The sequence below is a fragment of the Pan troglodytes genome, chromosome 12 (assembly GCF_028858775.2).
Source record: "Pan troglodytes isolate AG18354 chromosome 12, NHGRI_mPanTro3-v2.0_pri, whole genome shotgun sequence".
Taxonomy (NCBI): Eukaryota; Metazoa; Chordata; class Mammalia; order Primates; family Hominidae; genus Pan; species Pan troglodytes.
Window position 1 is genome coordinate 84,558,231 of NC_072410.2, and position 14,068 is coordinate 84,572,298.

General features: G+C 38.0%; 1 pseudogene; it reads right to left on the bottom strand.

Moving 5' to 3' along the window:
- Positions 1 to 305: 305 nt before the first annotated feature.
- Positions 306 to 14,068, bottom strand: part of LOC100613804 (large ribosomal subunit protein uL30-like) — a 105,229-nt pseudogene continuing 91,466 nt past the window's right edge.

A 14,068-nucleotide genomic window follows, 5' to 3' on the forward strand; every position in this document is an offset into this window, starting at 1 on the left:
AAGATGAACAACAAACTCACTCTCTGGTTTGTCCCTGACTCTCCTCTGGGAGGATGATTACATTTGCAAGTAGGAGAGCCACTGGAGAGAGTCCTGGTGAGAAGATCTAGATTTTGAATTCTTCTGTGCTTTGGTAAACTGTCCAAGTTGGGCTGCTCATTGTGAACCTGGGTGACTTCTTTTCTCTGTAGGAAAGTGCAAGTCAAATCTAGGTGAGATAAGAAAGTACAGAGTTTTGTAGTAATTCATTTTTTCTTAATGAAATTCAATCATTCACTTATTTGTTTATTTATTTTTATTTATTTATTTTTTCAATTTGAGAGCAGGTACTGTTTATTAACCAAACAGCTTAGAAAAATAATCATGGTAGACACCTTAGTTCATTCTTTTAATAAGCCTGTTGATCTGGTCCTCCCTGTTGCCAGGATCTCCACCTTCTACAAAGTGGGTGGCCTTTTCTTCATTCCACCTCATGCAGAAGATAATTTGAAGGGCCACAGGAAGTTATTTGCTTCTTTGAAGCATTTTCCAACGGTATAGATCTCATGAATCAGATCCTCCATGCAGACGATGCCATATTTACCAAGAGATTGAGCAATCGAAGTGTTATCTGTCAAAGAAAGCAATTCGCTTCTTACTGATTTTGCCGTAAGCACGCTTGTAGATTAGTTCATTTACTGACTTCAGATTTGGGTACTCCCATGCAATATATGGCTCTACAATCCTCAGCATGTTAATTGAAACCTTGTTGAGTTTCACAAAGGTTCCATTGAAGATTTGACGAAGGCGAAGAAGCTGCAACACCTTTCGGACCTTTGGGCTCACACCATTGATACCTCTGATCCTGATGACAAATGCCAATTTGGGTTCTTCAGGTACATAGAAGTTGCCAGCTTTTCTTGCCATCCTCGCCATTCATATTTCAGTTCTGTACATCTGCCTATATTCCCTGTGATAGTGCTTTGCTTCTTCATAGATAAGCTTCCTCCTTGCCTTTCAAAGCATCTTTTAGGCAAACTTCTTTCAAAGGCACTTGATCTTCAGCTCTGAGAAATTCCTTCCCTTTTTCTTAAGGGTTTCTGGCATAGCAGGAACCTTCTTCTTCTTCTCTTCTACATCCTCCATGGTTCCAGCTGGAAAAAGAGTTCATTCACTTATTTAACAAGTATTTATTGAGAGCCTTCTATGTGCTAGCTGCTGTGCTTGGTGGTAGGAATACTGAGAGCTATATTGACAAACACAATAAATCATAGCCCATAAACCATTGGTGTGACATCTGGCAGAGTAACAGCTCTCTAGGTATGTACCAAATGACACCCATTCCATGAAATTCTCTTGTCCCCACTGGAGGGAGAAAGAGAAAAAGGAAGAAAGAATAAAGGAAGAAGGAAAGAAAGGAAAAGCAGGGAGAATTACTTTTTCTCCAATTAGGGAAACACTGTACTCTCTGTTTTCATTGTATCATAGAATAATAAATGCTTTGGTATGTTCTTCTATAAATAATTGTGCTAGTTTTGTTTAATTTAATAGAATTCTACCTACAAATATTTTGAGAACTAGTTTTCTGTGAAACATTCTTTGAGGAAACTCAGTAGAAATTAGTGTCAAAAACTATCAGGATGGCAAAGCTGCCTTGCCATAGTTGTTGGTGGTCAAGTGTTGTTGCCACTGAGTGAAATCCACCAGGGAGCCGCTAAGCCTGTCCTCTGTGGCTGCCAAACACACTTCATGCAGTGCATGGGGCTCCCTGCTGTGCACCTTCCCTGTGAGAAATGGCTCGTCCCGGCTACTCACCCACCTGTTCCAATTCATTTACTTTCATAATCCTGACTTCAAATTTACTTCATTGGTAGCATTTTCTGAAGTGCCATCATTAGAATAAAGGAACATTTTATTATTCAATTTTCTTATGACAGTAGCAAAGCATGCTTATCATAGAAACACTATAAAATGATAGAAACTAGTAAGAGGAAATAAAAGCCCATCCAGAAATAACTACTGTTCATGTCTTGGTGAGCTTCCTCTCAATGTTCTCTCCCTACCTCTATTCTCTCTCTCTTTCTCTCTCTCTCTCTCACATACACACATCAAAAATGAAATCATTTGAACTTTTTCCCTTAATACTATATTGTGACAGGGGCTGTCTTAGTTTTCACTATACTTGCAGTGCCTCATGCAGACAGTGACACTCTGTAACTGCCCAGTGAAGATTTGGTGAGAGGATGACCAGTTCTAAGGCCTCTGCTAGCTCTGAAACTATTTGATCTTTATCATTCTTTTTGTAAAATCATTCTTTTATTCTGTGAATCTTACATGTGGCAATTTACCGTGTTGATTTTTAAGGGATTATTAGATTTTATTTTTTAGAACAGTTTTAGATTTACCAAAAAATTGAGCTCATAGTACAGAACCTCCTCTCCCCACATGTTCTACTATTTCCCTGTTATTAACACCGTGTATTAGTGTGGAACATTTGCTGCAGTTAATGAAAAAATACTGATACAGTATTAGTAACTAAAGTTCATAGTTTACATTGAAGTCCATCTTTGTGTTGTATAGTTCTATTGGTTTAGACAAATGTATAATGTCATATATCCATCATTACAGTATCATAGAGAAGAGATTTATTGCCCTAAAAATCCCCCGTGCTTCACCGATTCATCTCTCTTCCCCTTCTGTCTCCCAACCTCTGGCAACCACTGACTTTTTTTTTTTTTTTTACTATCTCCATAGTTTTGCCATTCCAGAATGCCATCTAGATGGAATGATACAGTATGTAACCTTTTAAGACTGGCTTCTTTCACTTAGCAATATGCATTTAAGGTTTCTTCATACCTTTTTATAGCTTCATAGCTCATTTCTTTTTATGAAAAGAAAATCATTCCATGTATGGCTATACCACTACTTTTTATTATTATTATTTTGAGATGGAGTTTCGCTCTTGTTGCCCAGGCTAGGGTGCAATGGCGCCACCTTGGGTCACCGCAACTGCCGCCTCCTGGGTTCAAGCGATTCTCCTGCCTCAGCCTCCCGAGTAGCTGGGATTACAGGTATGCACCACCACACCCGGTTTATTTTTGTATTTTTAGTAAAGACGCGGTTTCTGCATGTTGGCCAGGCTAGTCTTGAACTCCCAACCTCAAGTGATCCTCCTGCCTCGGCCTCCCAAAGTGCTGGGATGCGTGAGCCACCACGCCCAACCACTACTACCTTTTAATTCGTTCACCTATTGAAGGCCATCCAGTTTTTGGTGATTGTGATTTTACTTATTGCAAAAACTGCTATAAACATTTGTAAGTTTTTGTGGGGACATAAATTTTAAAACCAACTGGGCAAAAACCTAGGAGCATGGTTGCTGGAACGTATGATAAGGTTGTGTTTAGCTTTGGAAGAAACTGCCAAATGGTCTTCCAAAGCGGTTGTACGATTTTGCATTCCCACTAGCAAGAAACAAGAATTTCTGTTTTTCTGTGTTTTAACCGGCATTTGGTACTGTCAGTATTTTTTGTATTTTAGCCTTTCTAATAGGTGTGTAGTGTCTCACTGTTGTTTTAATTTGCAACTTCCCTAAGGACACATGATACTGAGCATCTTTTCATGTGCTTCTATATGGTTTTTTTTTAAGTTGGGTATTGATTCAGGTCTTTGCTCCTTCCTTCCTTTCTTCCCTCCCTCCTTCCTTCCTTCCTTCCTTCCTTCTCCCTCCCTCCCTCCTTCTTCTCCCTCCTTCTCCTCCCTCCGTCTCCTTCCTTCTTCCTTCTTTCTTCTTTCTTTTACTTATGGATGTTCAATTTTTCCAACATCATTTGTTGAAAAGACTATTCTTTATTGACTGAATTGCCTTTGTTCCTTTGTCAAGGATTAGTTAACTATATTTGTGTGGGTCTATTTCTGGACTCTATTCTGTTCTAATCTATTTGCCTATACTTTCTCCAATATCAAGACATTTTGATTACTGGAGCTTGAAGTTGGGTAGTGTCAGTCCTCTTACCTTATTCTTCTTCTGTATTCTGTGGCTAATTCATAAAATAATAAATGGGTCTTTTGCCTTTCCATATAAACTTCTGCTTTTCCATATAAACTTTAGGAGCAGTTTGTTGATAGCAACACAATATGTTGCTGGGATTTTGATTTGGAGTACATTGAATCTATAAATTAAGTTGAAAATAATCAGTGTTTTAACAATATTAACTCCTCCTGTTTATGAACATAGAATATCTCTAATATTTAAATACCATATTTACAGATAAATATTTTGTAAATTTGTATATGTGTAAATTTGGATATTTATAGATGATTAAATATCATTTATTTTGATCTTTTAAAATTTATTTCTATCTTTTAAAATTTATTTCATCAGAATATTATAGTTTTCCTCACAGATCCTGTATATATATTGTTAGATTTATACCTAGGTATTTCCTTGTGTGTGTGTGTGCTAATGGAAATGGTATTGTGCTTTTAATTTCTTATTCCAATTGTTCACTGACGGTATATAGGAAATATTTGTCTTTTATATATTAACCTTGTTTCCTGAAACTTTGTTATAATCACTTATTAGTTCCAGGAGGGTTTGTTGTTGTTGTTGTTGCTCTTGTTGAGTCTTTGGGATTTTCTATGTAGACAATCATGTCATCTGCAAACAAAAGACAGCTTTATTTCTTCTTTGATAATTTGTATAATGTTTATCTCCTTATTTATTATTTCACAAATTATGACTTCCAGTGTGATTTTGAATATGAGCAGTGAGAGGAGACATCCTTGCTTTATTTATGATCTTAGGGGGAAAGCATCTAGTTTTCCATTATTACATAAAATGTTAGCTGTGGGGTTTTTTTGTAGCTGTTCTTTACCAAGTTAAGAACGTTTTCCTCTATTTCTAGTTTGCTGACAGTTTTATCATGAATGGGTATTGAATTTTTTCAGATGCTTTTTCTGCATCTGTTGATATGATCATAAGATTTTTCTTCTTTAGGTTGTTAATGTTATAATTACATTAATTGGTTTTAAAATGTTAAGCCAAGCTTGCATACTTGGATTACATTTCATTCAGGCATATTGTATCATTCTTTTTATATATTGTTTTATTTGATTTTCTAGTATTTTGTTGGAAGGTTTGTATCTATGTTCATGAGAGATATTGATTGGTCTAAGTTTTTCTTTATTACAATGCGTTTATCTGGTTTTGGTGTTAGGGTAATGCTGGCCTCATAGAATAAGTTAGGAATGTTCCTTCTGCTTTTATTTTTTAAAGAACTTGTAGGGAATTGTTATTTCTTTAAAAATGGTAAAATTTATTGGTGACATTTGGGCATGGTGCATTCTTTTTTTGGAAAGTTATTAATTGTTGATTAAATTTCTTTAATAAATATAGCCCTATTCAGATATTCTATTCTTCATGTGTGAGTTTTGGTATTAATAGTTTGTGTCTTTCAAAGAATTGGTCCATTTCTACCAAGTTACCAAATTTGTGAGCATAGAATTGTTCATACATATTTAAAAGTATCATTTAAATGTCCATGGGATTAGTAGTATTGATCCCTCTTTCATTTCTGATGTTAGTAATCTGTGCCTTCTCTTTTTTGCTCTTGGTTAGCTAAGCTAGAAGTTTATCAGTTCTACAGACATTTTCAAAGAACCAGATTTTGGTTTTGTTGTTTTCTCTATTAATTTGTTTTCAATTTCATGATTTCTATTCTAATTTTTATTATTTTACTCTTTATGCTTGTTTTAGGTTTATATTGCTCTCCTTTTTTAAGTTTCCTAATGTGGGATCTTAGATGATTGGTTTTAGATCTTTCTTCTTTTCTAATATATGGATATAATGCTATAAATTTTTCTATTTTTTTAGCATATCAATCACACATCTTAAAAACTGTTTTCTCGTAGTTACCCTAGAGTTTGCTATATACATTTACAACTGATCAAGTCTACTTTCCAATAATAGTATACCGCTTCCTAGGTAGTGCAGTTTTGTTATAACAGAGTATTCAAAGTTCTTCCCTTCCTTCCCTTATAACATTGCTGCTGTTTACTTTACTTATACATACATTATAATCACCCAGTACATTGTTACTATTAGTACTCTGAACAAATTGTCATCTATTAGATCAGTTAAGAATAAGAAAAATGAAGAATGTTACTTTCTTCTTCATTTGTTCCTTCTCTGGTGCTCTTCCTTTTTAAAATGTTGATCTGAGTTTCCGACCTATATAATTTTCCTTCACTTGGAAGGCAAGGCAAGGCAAGTCTTGAACAGGTAAGTCTACTCACAACAAATTCCCTCAGTTTTTTGTTTGTCTGAGAAAGTCTTATTTATCCTTCACTTTTGAAGGCTATTTCACTGGATACAGGACTGTAGGTTGGTGTTTTTTTTTTTTTTTTTTTCAATACTTGAAATATTTCACCCCACTGTCTTCTTTCTTGGATGGTTTCTGAAGATAAGCATGATATGATTTTTATCTTTCTTCTTCTACAGGTTAACTTTTTTTCCTTCAAAATTTTCTCCATATCTTTGGTTTTCTGCAGTGCAATATGCCTAAGTATATATTTTTAGCCATTTAATGTGTTTAGTGTTCTCTGAGCTTCCTGGATCTGTGGTTTGGTGTTTGTCATTAATTTTGGGAATTTCTCAGCTATTACTATGTCAAATATACCTTCTGTTCCCTTTTCTTTTTCTTCTTTCACCAGTTTCATTTCACATATGTTATACCCTTTGTAATTGTCCTACAGTTTTTGGGTATTCTGTTTCATATTTTTTCATCCTTCTTTCTCTTTGTATTTTTGTTTTGGGAAGTTTCTATAGACATTTCTTCAGTCTCATTGATTTTTTCCCTCAACTGTGTTCAGTCTAATGATGAGCCCATCAAATGCATTCTGCATTTCTATGACAATATTTTTGATTTCTCAGATTTCCTTTGGATTCTTTTTAGATGTCCCATCCCTTGTTTGCATTATTCATCTGTTCTTGTATGTTGGCTAACTTTCCTTTGGATTCTTTAACTTATTAATCATAGCTATTTTAAATTCCCTATTTGATAATCTCAAAATCTATGTTATAACCAAGCCTTATTCTTATGCTTGTTTTGTCTCTTTAGCCTGTGTTTTTTAAAAATTTCCTTTTAGTATATCTTTTAGTTCTTTGTTGAAAGCTAGACATGATGTGCTAGGTAAAGAAACTGAGATAATTGACTTTTAGAGTGAAGTTTTCTAGTAACAGGCTAGGAGCTGGGCTGTGTTTAATGCCTTTTGTAGCTGTGGGTGCCAGAGGCTTCACTTTCCTTTATCTTCTTTCCTGTTGTCTTTACATCTCCCCAAGAACTCCTTTTTAAATGGAATCTGAGCTGTGCAGCTCTCTCTGCTGCACTGCACTGTTGTTATACTAGAGCCCTGCTGACATGAGGAGAGTGGGAATAGGGAAGCATTGCATAATCTTAAGATTAAATCCCCCCTTGTAAGAAAGTGGGCCTGAATCTCCGGACTGTGACTTTCAGAAGCATTCCTAGCCCTTTCCCTTTCCTTCTATGAGACAAGAAACCCAGAGGGGATTAGAACTGGCTAATTTCTCTTCCCCTAGACCAGATAGGGCTCTGGTAAAGTGCTTTCTCTTAGAGCACAGGCTTTTGTTATGAAGATGCCCTGGGCATGGTTCCCCTCTGTTACTTTTCCCCTGTTGTATTCCCCTATTGTTTACCCTCCACTACTAGAGATTTTTCCTTCATTCTGCACTGTGAGGACCTGCTGGAGATCCTTGAGGTAAAAACCAGGAAAGCCTGCATATCCATACTGCCACCCCAAGGCTGGGCCCCCAGGGTTTTTAAACCTTAAGTAGTCCACACTCTGCCTCCATCAATTCTTCAAAATTACCATCAAAATGTTCCCAGTTACTGGCTCTAGTGGCTTCTGCTTCAGGTAAGCCGATCTCGGCTGTGATTTTCCGTATTCACCAGTCTCTCCAGATTATGGGATGGGCAATTTACCCTGCAATTTCACTTCTCTGATGGTTCCAAAAAAAGTTGTTGATTTTTCATTTGTTCAGCTTTTTTTCTCATTGTGAAGACAGGAGTGATGACTTCCAAGCTCTTTACATGTAAGAGCTTAAACTGGAAGTCCTCTGTTGATTTTTACTTGATCCATTTGACTGTCATTTATTGAGCACCCTCTGTTGCTAAGACATTACACTAGACCCAACGGGGGCCACAGGCATAGCAAATTCAAACCTTTATCCTCAGGGGCCATCTGAGGTCATTTTCACAGTATGTACTTTGCCTCACAAACTGTGTCAAAGTTCTCCTCTCCTGGTGTGTATCCATATTCTGGCTTCCTCAGGCAAGCACTTCTCGAACAAGTCCCTAGATCCACCTTCTCAAAAGTTCAAGAGTTCTGTAAGATAATTTTGCAATTTTATGTTTGTATTTTAATTATAATACAGTAGTCCCCCATTAACTGTGCTTTTTCTTTTTGTGGCTTTAGTTACCCATGGTCTGAAAATATTAAATGGAAAATGCCAGAAATAAACAATAAGTTTGAAATTGCATGCAGTTCTGAGTAGTGTGATGAAATCTTGAGCCATCCTGCTCTGTCCTGCCCAGGATGTGAATTGTCTCTTTGTCCAGCATATTCACAATGTATTCACCACTTAACTAGTAGCCACATCTTGACTGTCATGGTATCACAATGCTTGAGTCCAAGTAACCCTTATTTCACTTAATAATGGCCCCAAAGTACAAGAGTACTGACGCTGGCAATTCAGATATGCCAAAGAGATGTTGTAAAGTGGTAGAGTGTTTCCTTTAAGTGAAAAGGTAAAAGTCCTTGAGTTAATAAGGAAAGAAAAACAATTATATGCTGAGGTTGCTAGGATCTGTAGTGAGAACCAACGTTCTATCTGTGAAATTGTGGAGAGGGAAGAAGAAATCTGTGCTGGTTTTGTTGTCATACCTCAAACTTTAACATAGGTATGTACATACAGAAAAAACAGTATGTATAGTATATATAGGACTGCGTACTATCCAAGGTTTCAGGCATCCACTGGGGGTCTTGGAACATACTCCTTGTGGATAAGGGTAGACTACTATATAAAATTTAAGGCAATTTAAGGGTGTTCTAGACAGAGCTCAGCCAGCTATGGCCCTTGGACTAACTTTGGCTCACCACCTGTTTATTTGTAAAACAAGTTTTACTGGAACACAACCATGCCTACGTGTTTACATAATGTCTTATGGTGCAGAGTTGAGTAGTTGTGACAGAAAATGTATAGCCCATGAAGCCTAAAATAATTACCATCTGGCACTTTACAGAAAAATTTCCTACCTTTGCTGTAGAAGATCCTTAGATATGATCTCATGATTTCAGTGTTAGTGCTTGTGTTTACGATCATGAGGTCAAATAACAATTTCAGATTTAGGTTTCTTGGGTGTTTGAAAATGGAAAAGTGGAGATTAATTGAGTTATCATATGGGCAGTTTGAGAACAAGCTATGGAACATGCAAAAGGATCTTCCCTGAAGCAGACAGAACCATGTTTATGTTGGGGGCTGACAGGGTTTGGATCTGTGTCCCCACCCAAATCTCATGTTGAATTTTAATCCTCAGTGTTGGAGGTGGGGCCTGGTGGGAGGTGATTGGACCATGGGGGTGCATCCTTCATAAATGGTTTAGCACCATCTCCTTGGTGCTGTTCTCAGGATAGTGAGTGAGTGTGTTATCAGCAGATCTGGTTGTTTAAAAGTGTGTAGCACTTCCCTCCCACTTTCCTGCTCCTTATGCTGCTCCTCCTTTGTATTCCGCCATGATTGTAAGTTGCCTGAGGCCTTCCCAGAAGCAGAAGCCACTATGCTTCCTGTATAGCCTGCAGAACCTCAAGCCGATTAAACCTTACTTTTCTATGAATTATTCAATCTTAGGTTTTTGTTTTTTGTTTTTGTTTTTTTTTTTTTTGGTTTTTTTGAGACAGAGTTTCGCTCTTGTTGCCCGGGCTGGAGTGCAATGGCGCAATCTCGTCTCACCACAACCTCTGCCTCCCGGGTTCAAGCAATTCTCCTGTCTCAGCCTCCTGAGTAGCTGGGATTGCAGATATATGCCACCAGGCCCAGCTAATTTTGTATTTTTAGTAGAGACAGGGTTTCTCCATGTTGGTCAGGCTGGTCGCAAACTCCCAACCTCAGGTGATCCACCCACCTCGGCCTCTCAAAGTTCTGCGATTACAGGCGTGAGCCACAGCGCCCGGCCAATCTTAGGTATTTTTTTTAAAGCAATGCGAGAATGGACTAATCCAGGGGCCCATACGATGTGGATAGCCTGCCTGTGTAAGTACTGACTTGCTGTCATTCAATAAACAACTGCGGTGATTATGGCAATAAAAAGTTTTTTTCTATCTGCAATTTCTCTTCCAGAAATAATGAAGGTAGATATACATTTCATGATGCTTCCAGTAATATCACAATGCTAATCTTAAATTCAACTGAAGATAATTATCTTTACAGAATTAACAGGTGATATCTCATTAAAACTGGCATTGGAGAATTGCTTGCTGGCAGGTTTTAGTTAAGCATGAGGTCTAAATATCCTGAACCAGCAAACAAAGCTGTGCCTCAGTCATACCATTTTATACAGTATCTTTATTGTGTGCTCTGGGCAGGAATTCTAGGTTGTCCTTCTTAGGAGGTTTTCCACCGTATAGACACCTAAGTCCGTGAGTGTTCTTTACCATCCTGCTTGCTCCTGTCCTGGGACCATGAGGGACACCTGGATGGTCTCTACTATTCCCTCTACCACAGCCAAGGGCCTGCCCCTGAGCCAGTCTTTGTTCTAGACTCCTTTCACACCTGTTGAGATTCTAACTGGTGTCCTTTCTTGACTGAGAACATCTGTTAAAGCTCAGTATATTACAAAGAATCTAATAACATTGGTTTCCTTAAGGGAAAAGCTGCAGGTCATGGTCCATTTCCTCCTTAGAAGCATCTTGAGCCCCATTAACATTTCCCATCTCTTTCCTCCAGAGTTCTGTACCAAGCAGTGGGTGTTGGGAATAGCAGCTTTTGATAAGCCACCAAAAATGCCCTGTTACATTCTTCATCCAGGACAACAGACATCCTTAGGAGTCCAATGAGTATAATGGGTGGACCCTCAGTAAGGCCCTGGGTATTGGCTGAAGTCAGAGGTAGTGCAAACATTTTGCTTACTCTTCTTATGTGTACAGAAACGAGGAAAGGCCAGGCATGCACTTCTGGTCCTTCTGTGGGATATAAGGATGCCTAATATACAATTCAGCTAGATGAAATTGGAAGCCATTTTTTTTTTAGGAACATTAAGTGCTCTAAGGCAATGTTCACTTCCATTTTTTGTAATAGCTTTATTAAGATATAATTCACATGCCATACCATTCACCCCACTTAAAGAGTACAATTCAATGGCTTTAATATGTCCATGAAGTGGTGCAACCATCACCACAATGAACTTAAGAATAGTTCATCAACTCAAAAAGAAGCTCTGTACACATTAGCTGTCTCCCTCCAATCTCCCCATCCGCCTCAGCCCTAAGCTAATCTACTTTCATCTGTATGTATTTGTTTATTCTGGACATTTTATATAAATGGAATCATATAATATGTGCTTTTTTTGTGACTGGCTTCTTTCACTTGTTTTCAAGGTTCATCTATGTTGTAGTATGTATCAGTACTTCATTCTTTTTTATGACCAAATAAAATACCATTGTGCATATATACCACATTTTGTTTATTCATCAGCTGTTGGACATTTGGGTTCTTTTTAGCTATTATGAATAATGCCATTGTGAACATTCACATACAAGTTTTTGTGTAGACCTGTTTTTATTCCTTTTTTTTTTTTTTTTTGAGACGGAGTCTCACTCTGTTGCTCAAGCTATAGTGCAGTGGTGCAATCTTGGCTCACCACAACCTCCACCTCCCGGGTTCAAGCGATTCTCTTGCCTTAGTCTCCTGAGTAGCTGGGATTACAGGCACACACCACCATGCCTGGTTAATTTTTGTATTTTAGTAGAGATGGGGTTTTGCCATATTGGCTAGGCTGGTCTCAAACTCCTGACCTCAAGTGATCTGCCTGCCTTGGCCTCCTGAAATGCTTGGATTACATGCACGAGCCACCATGCCTTGTCCTGTTTTCATTTCTCTCGGGTATATAACTAGGAGTGGATTTGCTAGACCAAATGGAAAGTCTATGATTACATTTTTGATGAGCTGTTAGACGGTTTTCCAAAGTGATGGTGCCATTTTATATTTCCACCAGCAGTGTATGAAGGTTTCAGTACTTTCACATCCTCACCAACACTTGTTATTATTTGACTTTTTAAAACTACAGCCCTGTTATTGGTTGTGAAGTGGCTATATCATTATGGTTTTGGCATGTGTTTACGTAATGACTAATGATGTTGGACATCTTTTCATGTGCTTATTGGCCATTTGTGTATCTTCTATGGAGAAATACTTGTTCAGTTTTTTTGTCTATTTTCAAATTGGGTTATTTGGCTTTTTGTTATTGACTTACAAGAGTTCTTTATATATTCTAGGTACAAGTCCTTTATCAGATATGATTTGTCAATATTTTCTCCTATTCCTTGGGTTGTCTATTCACTTTCTTGATGGTGTTCTTTGAAGCACAAAAGTGTTCAATTTTGTTGAGGTCTAACATTTATTTATTTTTTCTTTGATTGCTTGTACTTTTGATGTCATGTCTAAAAATCCATTGCTAAATCCAAGGTCATGAAGCTTTACCCCTATGTTTTTTTCTAGTAGTTTTATAATTTAGGCTCTTAAATTGAGATCTTTGATCCATTTTGAGTTCATTTTTGTATACGGTATGAGGTAACTTCCCTTCTGTCAAAGCATCTGGCAGTATTTGCAATCCTAGCTTCTTTGACACTTTGGATTTGGGAGAGAGGGTATGAAGAGCAGAGCCTCTAGCCAACTCACAAGTGACATATAGCGTGAGCAAGAAATAAACCCTTATTGTTTCAGCTGCTATGATTTGAGGGTTGTCTGTTACTATAATATAATTAAGTCTATGCTGATTGATGCAAGCCTCTTATCAGATTCTGTTATATTTGGTTTTATTCTCTCCCACCTTGACCATTGTCCATCTTGTATGCTGTTTGCAAATTTATCTTTCTGAAATATAGTCCCAGTCAGGACACTCTATCATTTACTTAAGCTATTTGGTGGCTTGCAAACTTCTTAGTGTGACATTCAAGGCCCTTAGGATCCTGCTCCAATTGCATTGCCAGAATTATTTCCTTCCTTCATATAATTTTGTTTCAGTCAAAAAGAAATCACTTGCAATTCTCTCATATGTTCTGTTTTCCCTTCTCCACGTTTGTTAATGCTTTTCCCTCCACCTGGAGTGCTTTTTGTTGCTTGCTGGCCTGCGGAGATTCTACTCTTCACCTCCTCGATGCAGACCGATTTGCTGTAGCTGGGTCCCTTCCTTTGTTGAGTGCTCAATGTGCATGAGATGCACAGATACGACAGTTACTCACAAATACAGCCTTTCCCCCAACACTTGTCTAGAGGTCCCAGACCATAACCTCATCTCATTTTTTTCTCTTCTTTACTTTGCAAAGAGGAGGTGCTCAGTACAGATTTGTTGAACAAACTAAGGAACAAATGAATTCCTGATTTTGCTTCCTGTGTCGTCAAAATAACAGCAGCAGCAGCAGCAGCAGGATCCTTTTCAGTTCATTAACAATCATGTTGCACAAAACAGATGCTGGCGAATAGCAGATGCACTGCCAAATACATGTGCGCTTCTGGAGTTCTTCATTTTGACAGCAAAATGAGTCCTCGTGTACAGCCACAGCCTTTCCCTGGAAGCAGCCACCTTTATGACAGTCTCCGCATGAGGAGGAGAGGTGCCTCCAAGCCCCAGGGGTTTACAATCCCATGTGATTCCTCGTGAATAGGCCTGCCTGCTGGCAGGGCTGGGGCAGCACAGAGAAGGTCTGGGGACACTGACCCAGAGCAGATGTGTAACAGCTCAAACTGCAAAGCCTCTCAGGAAACCATCAGCCAGAGGCACAACCACAGCCATTGTCT